The 16,236-nt window shown below is 44.6% G+C and overlaps 1 pseudogene; it reads left to right on the forward strand.

The window, feature by feature from the left end:
* The first annotated feature begins 400 nt into the window (after positions 1-400).
* LOC150040325 (zinc finger Y-chromosomal protein-like) lies at positions 401-7,254 on the forward strand (annotated as a pseudogene).
* The last annotated feature ends 8,982 nt before the right edge of the window (positions 7,255-16,236 follow it).

Genomic DNA, 16,236 nt, shown 5'->3' on the forward strand with positions numbered 1-16,236 from the left:
TTTGAGAAAGACAGTGATAGTTGCTGAGGGTTTCAGTAAGTTATGAATGTGGGTTGTTATTGTGTTCATAAAAATCTGTCTTCTTTGACAGCTGTTTTTATGCCAGAGAATGATTGAAAGGAACGGACACTCATTTACATGTAGTTACATATTTCTGTAATCAGAAGGTCATAACGAGAGAGGCCAGTGGTTATCCAGAAATACAACTAGTGTTCACCATTCTTGGACATTTTGAACTTCGGCTGTTTTGGAGATCAGTGATGGCAAGATTAAGGGTACCTTCGATTTAAGGTAGAAGGACCTCTCGCCAAAATTCCAATATCATGATACTTTAAAATTTTTATTAAAATCACTGTTTATTTCTTGGAGTAGGTGCTGTGACTATTAACCATTAAAGGCCATGGATGAAGACCCAATTGAGTTGCAGCCAGGAGAACCAAGCTCCTATTCTGATGCAATAGGTACAACCGTGTCTTACCTTCTCCTACTTCAAATATGTGTCCCTAAGAGTTGGTTACTGAGAGAAGAAATATCCATTGATCTCTGCTGCTCGATTCAGGGATACCAGAATCTTGACTTATGTGGTATGTGGGGACTTTTCTGTCCCACGGTTTCAAAGGGCTTCTTTCAATTACTGGGAATTCTGTGAATCAGGTTAGAGATTATATTTGTGAAAAAGTCTTTCAGGAAGTGTTGATTCAAATGTTATTTTTCCCCTCCCTAGTGGATGATGCTGGCAAACTGGATCATGATGGTTCCATTAGACCAAACATGGCTATGGAACCAGAAGTCAGTGCTGGTAAAGCAGATGACACTTGTCCTGAAGTCATGAAGGTGTCCACTTTAAAATCTGACAATGGAAGGGATGACTTTGGTAAAGAAGATTCTTTAGACCAGAACAGTTGACCTCTTTAATGAAGAGCCTTTTGAGAGGCGTATTTGCAATGTATTATTAAAAAAAAAAAGACCGTGTATTATAGAAAACCATGTTGAAAGGAAGGCTCAAATGAATTCTTGTCTTGCTCCCTAATAGGTGGACATGTAGAAATCATGGAGAATGCACCTGAGAGTAATCTTGGGGTGGAACTAGTGGATCAGAGCAAAAGAGTTGGTGTTCCCAGGGAAAAGGTGACATGCCTGACTGTCAGTGACAACAGACAAGAAGAGGAAGTCTTAAGTAAGCACCTGGCATTTGTTGGGAATCATCTCTGACAGTCTGGGGACTAGAGTGGTACTCGGGACTCTCTACATTCAGGGCAGTAAGTTTACTATGAATGCACCCTATCACTGAACGTTTCCATAGCCCCTTTTAATGATGATCTTTCAGGCAGAATTAACATTTTTTGTCCAAGGCTAGCCTCAGATTGTGTTACTCCTAACTATAGCCTACTGCATACCTGGAACCACCCATCCAGGTTGCTGTTGTGGCAGACTGTACTACTCCTAAATATGGTCTACTGAGTAACCGGAACACCCCCACCCCCAGGTTGTAGCTTGAGGCGGTGTCTCGGTTGCTTTTCCCAGGCTGGTCTCCTGTTCTTCAGTGGCTTGGATTATATGCATAGGGTACTCTGCCCAGCCTACAAATACTAATTAATGCAAGCAGTATTTGAAGGAAGTAAGGGACACTCTTTCAGTCATTAGTATGCTTAGTTGAATTGAAGGCAGGGCATCCTTGACTTTTAAATCCTGAGATTGTTGATTCTTTCCTTCTGGCCTTTTTTCATGTAAGCTTTCTTTTTCGCCCTGTTGTTGCCTGTATTCTTTGCTTCCAAGCCTTTTCCTTTCCTCCCTTCCTTCTTTCTACCCTGCCTTTTTTCCCTCCTCTCTTTCTGGCGTTCCTTTTTTCTCTGAGGGGAAGTGCACACAGTGATTGCATTTTTTATTTTCAGGACTGGCATTCTCATCACTTGAGCGACACATTCACTTCCAGCCAGTATGTTTTGGGGCCTAATTGGAGACAGGCGTCTCACAACTTTTCTTTGAACCTCAGATCTTCACATCTCAGCCTCTAGAGCAATTTGGGTTACTGCAATTTGGGCCCAGTGGTGGGTGCCCAGCTACATTGGTGCTTTCAGACTATCCTGACTGGGAGTCAGTGATACACACCTGCATTCCTGGCACTCTGGGAGGCTGAGACAGGAGGATATTAGCCAGCCTGGGTTAGCAAGATCCCGTACGAGAAGGGCACATACGAAGTAGACAGAAATATCAGAAATTAATAATTCATCTCATTGGTAGTTTTGCATATTTACTTAAATTTGTACTTAGGTTTTGCACAGATCGCCGATGAGGGTCATACATATGTGTCTGTAGGAGAGGAAGATGCCGTTGATGTAGCATCAGCATCTTCTGCTGTGCACAAAGAGCAAGTGGGTGACGGTGAGATGAAAGCCTTAATGCCTGTCGCGTGGGCAACATTTTATGGTAAGTCATGTAGCACTTGAAGAATTCTAACATTCAGTGATTGGAAACTGACATCTGTGTATGTGCAGTTTGGAACCGTAAAGTAACCTTGTGATGAGAGAGGGATTGGTGAGAACTGTCAGGTTAGGTTTGGGTTCTTCCTATTAATTTTACCCTGAGTTTCCTTGGTGGCTACTGGTACATTAGAAACCGAGACACTTGCAGTGTGATTGTGTAAAATCTTTTGGTTGTATGTGGCTCATGACTTTGGACTTTTAGGACATTGCTGGGTCTGGAAGCAAGCTGTTTCCTGGTCTTGTTCTCAGTGTGCCCATAAGACATTTCCAAAACAAGACAGTTCTGTTATTCACGAGTATCAGCACTTTCTCTTCATCCTTGTGATTTAGAATTCCTGCTGTTTTATTCCTCATAACACTCTGTGATGTTTTTAACGCTCAATAGGGGATGACTCTGCTGGAACTGAAAGCCAGACTGGGGTTGCAAGTATCCCCTTCCCTATAGATGAGTCTGCTGGCCTTAGCGGACTGGATAACCAAACACAAGGAAGAAGGGGAAAAACTGAAACCGGGCAACAGCAAACAGGTGAGTGAGAACTTGAATTTTCACTACATGTGCAGTTTAGCTCTTGGAAGGAGTCACTAGAACACAGGTAGCTTGTTTTTGTTTAATTTGTCAATAGTGTCCAGGACCCTATTTTCTGGGGAAAAATATGAGACTGTGGGTAAGAGTGAAGGAAAGCAATTAAAGTAGGAGATGAGTTTAGAGAAATTGAAACAACTTTGCTAAACAATGTTGTTTCTCTCTGTGTCTCTCACTGTTTCTGGCTTTCTGTCTGTCTGTCCATTGGGCGTTTCTCTCTCTGTCTCTCACTGTTTCTGGCTCTCTGTCTGTCTCTCCATTGGGCGTTTCTCTCTCTGTGTCTCTCACTGTTTCTGGCTTTCTGTCTGTCTCTCCATTGGGCGTTTCTCTCTCTGTGTCTCTCACTGTTTCTGGCTTTCTGTCTGTCTGTCCGTTGGGTGCCTGCGCTTCTGCCCCGCATCTCTCTCTTTTCCTCCCTCCCCTCTCCCTCTCTCCCCCTTTCTCTTGCCAGTCAGGGTTTGAGCACTATCCTTGGAATTTCTCAAGGCTAGAGCCTTGACCCAGAGTATCACTTCCAGCTTTTTCTGTGTACCAAGGAATCAAACCCAGGACTTTCGTGCTCGTTAGGCAAGCACTCTACCACTAGACCAAACTCCTGTCTCAGTGTTAAGTTTCTTGTTGGTATTTGTTGGGGCTCTATGAGGTGGGTTTTAAAATTCCAGGTCACCAAATACTGAGTGAAGTTTCAGGGCTAGCCTTTGCTCTGCTTCCTTGTTTGTTTCTTCATTTTTCTCCCCTGAAGTCTAGCCACTTCCTTGCCTTCGGGATCATGGCTGTAGTTGGAGAAGGTTAGAGTTAGTTAGAGTTTCTGCACTGCCTGGATCGGAAGCTCAACCCTCCGATCTCAAGCTCCTGATTAACTGGGATGACTAGCACGAGCCACTGCGTTAGCTCATTATTGTTAAGATGAACCAGCATGGGCAGGAAAGGCCAGGAGACCACTTTTCCCAGCAAACTACCCACAAAGTAGGAATAGTGAGGCTGTAGCTCCTGTGCCTGAGCCAAGCAAGCATTTTTCTCATTCTCCAACTGTGTTTTCTCATAAATGATATATGAAACAATGGAGCCTACAGGTATAATTCTGTGAGTAGGAGACAGCTGTTGAGCAAGAGCTGTTGAATCATCATCTTTTAGCCTCCCAAAGCAAGAACTCTCCCCATGATTGTCTAGAGCACAGAAGAGGTGTTCAGCACCCATCAGAGCTCAGAATCCACACGAAGAATCCATGGGTGGGCTTGTAGCTGGGTGTGGGGATGGTGGTGGAGGGAGCTCTATCAGTGGGAGAGTGGGTCTGCTCACTCTTCTAAGATGGAAACACATACCAAAGCGAGGCCTAGCCAAGACATGTCATTAAGTGTGTCCTTTGTCTTCTGACTCTCTCAGATACTGGAGAAGCCCAGCAGCATGGCTTTATCACCCAAGGACGCAAAACACACCAGTGTAACTGTTGTGAGTACAGAAGCTCAACCTCAAGTGATTTGAAGCGACATACCATTTCAGTCCACACAAAGGAGTACCCCCATAAGTGTGACAGGTGTGGCAAAGGCTTTCACAGGCCTTCTGAACTCAAGAAACATACCGCCGTCCACACAGGTGAAAAAATGCATCGGTGTAGACACTGTGACTTTAAGATTTCAGATCCATTTCTGCTAAGCAACCACATTCTGTCAGTTCACGCAAAGGATCCTCCCTTTAGATGTCAGAGGTGTAGAAAGGGATTTCAACAACAGGAGGAGCTTGAGAGGCACATGAACAAACACAGTAGTCGCAAAGTCTATCAGTGTGAGCACTGTGAATATAGCACTACAGATGCCTCGGGCTTCAAACGGCACGTTATCTCCATTCACACAAAAGACTACCCTCACCGCTGCGAGTACTGCAAGAAGGGATTTCGAAGACCCTCGGAAATGAACCAGCACATCATGCGACATCACAAAGATGGTAGCTTGCCCTAACAAATCGGTGTCCACCGATTTTTATAAACATGTGTGCTGGGAAGCAAGAGATTTATTTTAAGGACAGTCATCCTTGTTCACACCCAATACTTGATGTTTCTTTTATTCCTGGTACAAATTCAGTTGGCTTTTCCATACACTTTATTCAGTACAGTGTTCCCAATGTTACTCCCTTTCCTTCACAAAGAAGCAAAGAGGAAGGAGAAAACTATCAGGGTACATAGTTGGTCCGAGATTGATGTGAAGTGGATGTGCAGTGTAGAAGCTTTAACACATCCTTACTTACCTTCCTCCTCTGAACAAGTTGAGTAACTCTAAAAAGTCACCATCGTAACCAGTTTCAAACTACATGGAGATGGGATAAGCTGGTGACATACATATTGTCCAACGTCAACTAAACTGTACAAGGCTTCACTTCCTGGTCTAAGTTTTCTCAGCTTCCTGTACGTAACTGTGTGAATTTGGTAGCAGTGCAGAAGATACATCCACCAGATTTGTCCCACGTTTTCGATGTGTTCACTGGGAAAAGATTGCTACTCAGAGTATGATTTCCTTTGTCGTAGCTATATGTTTCCCAGCCTAGCAACATTTTAAGTAAGTAATTTTACATACGACTCTGTGTGTTCAGACTGTGTTTTACAAGTGAGACCTCTTATAGCCTGGCTGTATAAACACTTTCAGAAGAGCTTGGTGGACGATAGCATTTTTTAGCCACTTTGCCGGTTCACACTTACACTCCCAAAATCTTAAGTCTGTGATGAAAAATGTTTTCTGTATAGAGCTTGAAGGCCTAGAAATGTCTCAGTTCTTTCTTGATATGTAAACTTGTTATGTAGAGACTAGAGTTCAGCTGAAGACTAGAGGGAACACAAGAGAACCACCTGAAACATCTTCCACGTACTGTTGCTTTCATACCTTAAAATGTTCTGGAAAGCCAACCAGAACCTGGTTCTTCAGGTGTGAGAATCCAGGGAGGATAGTGCCTTTTTTTTCTTTTTCTTTTTGCAATGAAAGGTCCGTTAGGAGTAAAAATAACGCCATTTAATCAACGAATGAGAATTATTGGAGTTGGCACACTTAGGATGTTTGTTGGTCGGCATGTAAGTCCCTAACTTGAATTTAAGTTAGTAGTAGGAATTTAAGTCATTAACTTGAATACAAACTAAATATGAAATAAACTTACTTCATTAGTATTGAGTCATTTGCGTTTGAGAAACAAGGAAATTCTTTATGTCCCTTGCAGTACTAAGGACACAACCAAATTTGGAAAGTAGTAGAGCAGATTAAAGAGAAGAAATTCTTACCTGAGAAGACGCCTTATGTTTTGTGATAACTTACATCAGCTCTGGCTACTAGGCTTCTATTTTTCAGTCTCACCTCCACCCCTTCATTCTCCACACCCATTTTTTTTCTAATTTGCCAAGTCTTCTTTGAATTTTGTTTTACAGGAAAAGGAAGTGTCAGATGAAAATTTAGATATCTAAAAGTACTAAATGTGTAATATGGTGACACTTTACATATTTCATGTTTCCCATACATCTGAAGTCATGGGTGATTTTCTTTGTACTTGCAATATTGGAAACTGAAAAGATAATAAGACTTTAGTCAAGTGAGTGATACAAATCTCACTCCAGAGAAAAACAACGAAACTATTCTTTATTACTAAAATGTTGGGAGTAGAGCCTGTACTTGGGGTCCTAAAATGGGTTGGCTTAGCCAAAGGAATTTGGTTTCAGTTAAAATTCTCAAAGAGGTGCAGTGTCTTAGCAGGGCAAGTTATTATTTCACTGAAATTCTCTGTTGGATATTTATGGTTCATTTGTGCACCTGGTAAGAAATGTAAAGTAATCCCATTGGCTGCTCTGAAAAGCCATCTTTGTGTTGTTCCTGGATCCAGCTCACCACAACCTCCACAGCCTCATGCCTCCTCAGCCACCTGGGACTCTGACAGCTTCCCCAAGTCCTCTGGGGAAGGACTTGCTTTCTTTTGCTCTCACTGCACCAGATTACCCACGGGCCCCCACCATGTCAGACGCAGCTGTGGACACCAAAACCTGAGATCACCACTAAGGACTTGAAGGAGAAGAAGGGAGTTATGGAGTAGGCAGAAAATGGAAGACATGCCCATGCCAATGGGAATGTTAATGAGGAAAATGGGGAGCAGGAGGCTGATAATGAGGAACAAGTTGAAGAAGAGGATGAAGATGAGGAGGAGGAGGAGAAGGAGGAGGAGGAGGAAAAGAGGAAAGGGTGAAGTAAGTGATGGTGAGGAGGAGGATTGAGATGAAGATCAGGAGGCAGAGGCAGTTCCAGGGAAGCGGGCCATTGAAGATGTTGAGGATGACCATGCTGATACCAAGAAGCAGAAGAGTGATGAGGATGACTAGAGAGCGATAGAGGAAAAGGTAACTACAAAGGCCACCGTGACCGATGCACCCTCCACCTCCCATCCCAGAATCAAAACCTGGTCACCTTCGAGTAGAGAGGCCCACTGCCCTCTGAGGGGGTCAGCATCAACAAGCTCTCCCCCACTCCACCAGCAGCACCACAAGAATTTGCAGTGGGGGAGGAAAATAGCAAAGCTTCTAAGACCTGGCCTTTTTTTTCTTAAAGGTACTTTGAAGAAGATTGTTTGTTTGTGATTTTTATTTACGTTTTATATTTTTGTACATATTGTTAGCGGTCAGCCATTTTAAATGATCTCAGATGACCAAACTAGCCTTCTGTCCTACTTCACACTACTTGTGGTGTGACCATGTTCATTATAATCTCAAAGGAGAAAAGAACAAAACCCTGTAGAAAAAGCAAAAAGAATAACAACAAAGAAACCACCTTATTCCAAGCAGTCCAGCAACCTCTTTTTGTATACGTTTGCATGAGATGGTTACAAAGGCCAATGATAAAAAGGTTTCTTTTTTCCCCCCCTTTTGTTGTCTATGAAGTTGCTGTGATTTATTTTTATTTTTTGGCCTGCTTCATGTATGTGTGAAACAATGTTCTACAATAAACTGGAATTTCATTTTGCAGAGTTGTTCTAACAACAATAAAATTGTCAAGTGAGAAATGAGGGTGTTTACATTGTTGGAAATAAATCCTTGAGGATTTCATTCAAAAATAAAAGTGAGAATGATGTTCTAATCTAAATGTTTAGTGTATTTGTGAGGGACTAGGGCTTCATAATTGAGGATCCACCAATTGAGCCACACACAACCCTCTTTTTCGTTCCTTCTGTTTGAGACCTGACCTTAAATTTATGCTAGACTACACTACTATTCGGCTGCAATCAAGCACTAAATACTGAACCCCTGTGTGTTTTCTAATCACTTATCAGTTAACATTTTTATCTGGTTTATGTATGCTACTTTAGTCACTTACACATTTCACATGAATGTTGATCTTGGTGAACACCAGTGCCTGGATTTCCAGATGAGACCAGATTGTGTTTCTTTAGGACCTGGCATCCTACTATTAATGAGGAATATTAGTTTGCCAGGGTTGCATTACCTGAAAAATGAAATTTTAAAAGATGGTAACTTCAATTTGGCTCATCGTGTCTGGGGTTTCAGTACACTGCCACTTAGATTCCTTATTAGGAACTGGTTAAGAAGAATGTCATGGAAAAGCATATATCTCAGGTGATGAGGTGAGGGCACTGCCCACCTCATTGCAGCTCTGCACACACTAGGATGGAAAGAGAATGGAAGTAGAGGACCTTGAAAGGCACATCTTCAGCTGGGCATGGGTGGCCCAAATCTTCTCCTAGATACTCAGGAGTTTGAGATCTCAGGTCCCATATTCAAAGCCAGCCCAGGGAGAAAAGAAAGTGAGACCTGTAAGCCCAGTTCATCTGAAAAAGTAGGAAGTGGTGCAATGGATAATATGATCTGCCATGCTACATTTGAGCACGAAACTTCAGTCAGTAGCCTGGCCCAGACTTAGAGTGCCACGACTGGTGAAACTAAACACACGCGCACACACACACACACACACACACACACACACACACGATGAATTAATTTCACTGAAATACCATAGGAAAGTACAAATTGAGGATTTGATCGATCCATTCACAAAGACATCTATTTTGTTTCCATCATCATTCTGTTTATTAGATCTACTATATGGGAAACAGGCTTTCTTCAACAGGAGAATTTTAGGGATGCTTGGAATACAGCCCAGTAAGTTTTGTTCTCTTAATATCTTTGCCCTGCTGTGATAGTTCCATACTGTTGACATTTATACATAAATCCTGCCAGAATGACTCCTGTCATTGGCAGAGCTGGAGGATTAGGAGGACAAACCTGAGGGCCCAGCAAACTCTTCAAAAGCCTGTTGGTGCTGAGAGTCCTCTGTGGGATACCCTCACAAACCCCTTTCCTCAAGGGGTTGGGGACAGTCAGGAAACCTCTGCTCTGCCCACTGCTGTCCTCTCATTTGGTGACCGTAGCTGCTCCTCCTCTTCCCACCTGGACCTGTTAGCTAGTCTGCTGTGGTGTCTGAGCAGCCTCTGTCTCCAGCCCATTGACTCTGGAGCACTATTCTTCAGCCTGATTTCCCCAGCCACAAGTCTGCTGCCACAGCACAATGTGCTGCAGGCACAGATTCCCTACCCCAAGCTCTCTGGACAATGGCTATGCCTGGATACCAGGCCATTCAAAGGCCCCTCTCTCAGAGGATCTTGTCTCTTCTCTGCTTTCTCTCTTCCTCCTCCTCCTCCTCCTCCTCCTGCTTCTGCTTTTGCTTCCTCTCTCTGTCTCTCTCTGTCTCTCTCCCTCCCTCCCTCCCCCTCCCCCTCTCCCTCCCCCTCTCCCTCCCCCTCCCTCCCCCCCTCCCCCTCTCCCTCCCCCCCCCTCCCCCCTCTCTCCCTCCCTCTCCCTCCCTCTCTCTCCCTCTCTCTCTCTCTCTCTCTCTCTCTCTCTCTCTCTCTCTCTCTCTCTCTCTCTCTCTCTCTCTCTCTCTGCCCTTTCCTTCAGTGTGTTTTATATGGAAAACCACCTACTCTTTTTCCTAGATGTCCTGCTGTGGCTGCTACTGCACTTTTTCCTTCCTTCCTAACCCTGGTTGGAGGAAATGGACCAAGGCACACAGAGATGTTCCATCCTGGGTTCCAGAGAGGACATCCTGCCCTGCTTTGTGACAGGCCAAAGGCTAAGGGTGCTTCTCCCTCCTCCCTTCCCATTGCCCCACTTTGTGCTCAAGGCCTGCCTTCCCCTGACCCGGAAAAGTGGATCATGGAGGTAGAAAGGAAACATCACTTGGTGTTGCTCAAAACTGGGTTTTGTTTCCACTACATTTCTCCCCTCCTGAGCTTTGGCCTTGCTTTGCTGCTCACCTGCCCCTGGTGGACTGAGCTCAGAGGCAGGTTCTACAGAGAAGAAAAGAAATGAGGACAAAAACATGAAGGCTAGCAATGCTTGTGAAGCAATGCACCTTCCATATGGAAAATATAATGTAACCCTTCTATTAATTACAAGAAAAAAAATATGAAAAAATTCTGGTATTGTAATGCATACAGCTGTTTATATTGTAAGCATTGTATCCTGTTCAGCAAAAGGCATCAGGAAATTTAGGATTTATTTCCCTGAGTTAAAATTTGGGGATAAGTATTAGAAATCTAAATGTAAAATTTGTTTATCAGTGTCAGAAACTCTGCCTGTCTGTCTTTTAATACTGTTTAGGTAATCAAATGCCAAGAGAAAGGACAGAGAAAATTTAGTACAGGCCTGTGTGACTATGTATGAGGATGATAGGTGAATTAGCGAAGGGGCAGCTCTGGGTTTCCATGGTGGGACAGGGCCTGAGGGGATTCTACACATGGTGAAAGAATATAAACCTGAGTGAGCCATCTTCATCCTGTCTCTTTTCCTTGCAGACTGACACTGGAAATCTGATGGCAAAATGTGGGTGATGTGATTAGTATTTCTTAAACTGCCCCCTAAAATGCATTAAATTGGGGAAAGGGTTTTAAAAAGAAATGTCATCTCTTTTTCTGTCCCTTGATTATCTCATATTGTTACAATATTTTACCTTGTTATCTGATATATTGTATAACTAACTATATATGTGTTTATTTGGTTATTTGAAAGAGGATAGGGAAGGGGGTAAGACAGGACGAGTGGCAGGGCTGGGGAGGGAAGTGCGGATCAGGACATGAGAAAGGGTATCAATGTTAGTGAAGTAATGCACCTTCTATCTTGTAAATATAATGTAACCTTTCCATTAATTACAATAAAAATATGTGAAAGAGATAAAAAGCTTAGGGGTAGAGCTCATGCCCTGAGCTCAAGCCCTGGTACCAACACAAAAAAATTAAAATACAATAGTAAAAGAATTCTATAGATTGACGTGTATCTATGACATACAAACCTCAGCTAAATTTTAAATATGTTCTAAAAGCTATGTGCCAGTGATTGTACACAGAGAATCCCTTCTTGAGTACTTGTTTGTTAAATATGACATTTGAAATATGATGTAAAAATCAATACAAATAAAATCTTTTAAAAAGGGGGGTAGGGTTGGGCTTGGAATGTGGCCTAGTGGTAGAGTGCTTGCCTAGCATGCACGGAGGCCTGGATTTGATTCCTTGGTACCACATATATAGAAAAAAGTCAGGAGTGATACTAATTACAATTAAAAAAAAGAAAAGAAAAAAGCCAGGAGTGAAACTGAGGCTCAAGTGGTAGAGCTCTAGCCTTGAGAAAGACCAAGGGCAGTACTCAGGCCCTGAACATAAGCCCAGGACTAGCAAAAAAAGAGGGGGAGGGTGGGAGCAGAGTTTAGCCTAGTGGTAGAGTGCTTGCCTAGCATGCATGAGGATCCTGGTTTGATTCCTGGTACCACATACCTAGACAAAAGCCAGAAATGGTGCTGTGGCTCAAGTGGTAGAGGTCTAGCCATGAGAAAGCCCAAGGACAATGTTCAGGCCCTGAGTTCAAGGCCCAGTACAGGCAACAAAAGAAGAAAAAAGAATCAAAGACACTCAAAGATTGCACCAATATAATAGGGAGTCAGGCCAGGTCTCTCCCACAAAAAGAGAGAATCAGGGAATCCCAGGAGCCTAGTCTCTTAAGAAATCAGCAACTACAAATTTAAGAAGCAATGGAGGAGTATATAATAAGCTGGAAAAGAAACACCGATAAAGCTTTTATTCAACTGTGCTCTCAAGGAATCAGAAACATGAGGATCCCTTCCCCGCCCCTCGTTGTGGAGCCACGAGCCCCAATAGCCAGATCTAGGAAGCCCTGAACTCTGATAAGCTATAGAATCCAGATGCAGGCATCCTACTCAGCACAGCACAGACAGCACAGACAGCGGCTGACACCAGAGGGGAAGCAAACAACACTCCAATACCACGGAGCAACTCACAGCTAAACCCCCAAACCCTCTGGGAAAGCAGAGCTGGTGGCGAGCTACAGAACTTAACCCCGACCCCTATCAATCCCACCCAAGAAAGGCTGGCAAGAATTGGGGGGTGGGGGACAAGGAATTCAGAATCTTTCCACTTCCCCCAACAGTCCCCTCTCCCAGGCCATTGGCTGGAGACTGACAGGCAGGTGCTAGGACCCGCACCCCAGCAACAATTGTGGAGGTGTCCCTGCTCCCCCAGCCCCCTGAAACTGGGGACTGAGGGGCGTTAGGACCCTGCAAACAGCGAGTGGGACTGTGTGTGTGCATGCATGCATCTGAGTGACCCAAAACCTAGTGCTGGAGTCTCTGGCAAGCCAGCATGAGGGTGGCCTCCCAACACATTCACAGAAAGACTCGCAGCCAACAACGGTCCTGTACTTCTGGCAGAAATCAGGGCTGTGCTCTTCCCTAGTACGCAAAAATAGAAAGAGCAGGGATAGCAACCCCAAAACACAGCAGGAAGCTGGAGGGCAGAACAGCCAGGCCCCAGCTTGCACTCTGAGAACCAGAAAAGCACTGCTCCTCCCTACTGTGGGGAACTACCAGAGCGCATGCCCTCAGATGGGCCCGGCCCCTGGGAACAGGGACAGCATCAAGCCGTTGGGTTCGCTGAGACCTAGGTGTGCAGCTGCACACAGCCTTTGGGATCTTGTGGACACATCAGCAAAAACTGCATGCTCAGATGCAGTCAGCATTGGAATTAATTGGACCCAGAACCACACATATACACAGATACCCAGAAGCACCAGCTCCAAACCAAGTAAAGACTGCCACCTACTGACCACAGAGCAAACCTACAACACTATAGTGAGCAAGCCCTGAACTTCCAATGCTGAAACCACAGAGACAAATCATGAAATATATAAATAATCCAAGTCCCACACAAATCCCAAAGGAAACAAGAGTGAAGGGCTGAGAGAGAAGTCACCGTCCAAAGAAACATCACCTGAAGAAACCCAAGACATGACACTGTTCAAGGAGGTGGTTGCGGACATGACTGAAGAGATTAAAGCAGAACTCCAAAAACAATTTTGGAAATATAAGCAGGAATTCACCAAGGAGTTCCTGGATTTCAAAAGAGAAGTGGAGAACAAAAATAGACAAAGCTTATACTTCCCTAGATGGAAAGACGAATACCCTCAGAGCAGACATGATGGGCTCAATGTCCACAATGCAAACGAAAATGGAAGAGCTGAGCAACAGATTGACTGACATCAAGAACAGAAGATAAAACACAAGAGCTGGAACAGAGTCATCAGTCTGGAGAAATCAGTCAGAATTCACCAAAGAGAAGTCCAAGAATTGGCAGGCACAGCCAAGGAGCCTACTCCTTGTATAATTGGAATTGATGAGGGGGAGGAGTTTCAAACAAAGGGAATGCAACACTTATTCGCCAAGATGGTAGCCGAGAATTTCCCTAACCTCAAAAGGAAAATCTCATGCCCATCATGGAGGCCTTCAGAACACCCAACAAACCACATCCCAGAGGGAACTAACTCCTCCAGACACGTCATAGTAAAAACATTAGACCTGAATAGTAAGGAGTGGATCTTAAATGCCACACACACAAAAAAAAGAGTTGTGCTACCATATAAAAAAACATTAGAATCACTTCAGACCTCTCCACGCAAACCCTTAATGCAAGAAAAGAGCTGTAAATGGACTGAACAGTCCAGTCAAAAGACACAGAACAAGCTACACCAGCAAGCGGCAGAATCCAGATGTAGGAACCCACAGAGACTGGGCGCGGACAGCACAGACAGTGGCGAAGACCAGAGGGGACGCAAATGACCCTCCAACACTGTGGAGAAGCTCACATCTAATGCCATCAGTAAGTAGTCCAGTGGGTTCCCCCACACCCCTCGGGAAAGCAGAGCTGGTGGTGAGCTACAGAACTTAACCCAGATCCCTCCCAACCTGCCCATGAAAAACTGGCTAGTGCAGGGGGGGCAAGGAATTCAGAATCCTGTCCCTTCCCCCCAACAGCTCCCTGCCCCCCCCCACCAGACCATTAACTGGAGACTGACAGGCAGGTGGGCACTAAGACCCAGTACCCCACCAAAGGGGGCAGAGGTGTCCCTGCTCCCACCTGCCCAACAGCCTCCTCTTCCAGGCCACTGAAACTGGAGACTGAGGGGCACTGAGACTCTGCCTTCTAACAGCGGGAGTCTGGGAGCCAGCATCTGACTGACCCAAACCTAAGCGGGGCACCTGCCTGCTGGGAGTCTCCAGCAAGACATCACCAAGGGGTTCCCCCCCCCCAATCACAGAAAGATTCTTTGCCAAAGCAGCTGAAACATAGCAGTGAACTGAAGGACAGTCCAGCAGGGGCTGAACTCGCCCTCTGAGAGCCAGAAAGGCCCAGCTCCACCCTCGGAGCCCACCTCCTCGGCTGGGTGCCACTCCTGGGAACAGGGTGGAAACCAATCAGATGGGTTTAGCTGAGAGCTCCCGGGAACTCCCAAACCCAAGTCCTCAGCTGGGCCCCACCCCTGGGAACAGGGCAGGAAAACTAGGCACTTACCGGGCTAGCTGAGACTGAAGTGCACATCTCCATCCTACGGCCCACTGTGGGGCCACTGGTTGGGCTGAGAGCTAGCTGTGCAGCGGCACACAGCCTCTGGGAACAGGCTGAACACCTGTAAAAGCTACACACTCTGACCTAGTCAGCGGTGGAACCAATTTGGCTGAGAACCACAAGTATACACAGATTCCCAGAACCACCAGTCCCAAACCAAGTAAAGACCGCCACCTACCGACCACTGAGCGAACCTACAACAACAGTCATCGATGCCTCAGAAAGCACAACAAGTATTATGACATATATACATAATCCCACACAAAGCCCAAAAGGAAACAAGAGTGAAGGAATGAGAGAGATGTCACCATCCCAAGAAATGACTCCTGGAGAGACAGGGAGTATGACTCTATTCAAGGAGATGATTGTGGACATGACTAAAGAGATTAAAGCAGAGGTACAAAAACCATTCCAGGAACATAAGCAGGAAATTATCAAGGAGTTCCTCGAATTCAAAAGAGAAATGGAAGCAAAGATTAATACCCTCTCAGCAGACTAGAGCATCTCAGTGTCCACAATTCAAGCAAAAATGGATGCATTAAGATGGAGAATAGGACATCAGGAATGGGAGATAGAACGCAAGAGCAGGAACAGCAAATCATCAGTCTGGAAAAAGCAGTCAGAATCCACCAAAGAGAACTCCAGGACCTGGCAGACGCAGCTAAGAAATGATGATGAGAGGAATGATGAGGGGACCGATTACCAGGGCAAAGGAATGCAACCCTTATTCACCAAAATCCTAGCAGAGAACTTCCCCAACCTTAAAAGGGAAAATACTCTGATTATTGAAGGTTTCAGGACTCCAAACAGGCAAGATCCTAGAAGGAATTCATCTAGACACATCGTAGTAAAGACACTGGACCCGAATAGCAAGAAGCTGATCTTAAATGCTGCAAAAACAAAGAAAGAGCTATACTACAATGGGAAACAAATAGAATAACTGAAGACCTCTCCACGCAAACCCTAAACACAAGAAAAGCTTGGAAAAACATCATTCATGTCCTGAAGACCAACAACGGCCAACCCAGAGTGATATACCCAGCAACACTAGCATTTACATTTGAGGGAGAATCAAGAATATTTCACTACAAAGAGAAGCTGTATGAATACGTGCACACTAAACCAGCATTACAAAAAAATATTAATTAATCGAGAACAAATTGCAGAACATCATGAACCCCCATCAAGAAGCAATTACCTATAAATCATTAAATGCAAAAGGGGAAAAAA

The sequence above is a fragment of the Megascapheus bottae genome, chromosome Y (assembly GCF_031878675.1).
Source record: "Megascapheus bottae isolate mThoBot1 chromosome Y, mThoBot2.hap1, whole genome shotgun sequence".
NCBI classification, from domain to species: domain Eukaryota; kingdom Metazoa; phylum Chordata; class Mammalia; order Rodentia; family Geomyidae; genus Megascapheus; species Megascapheus bottae.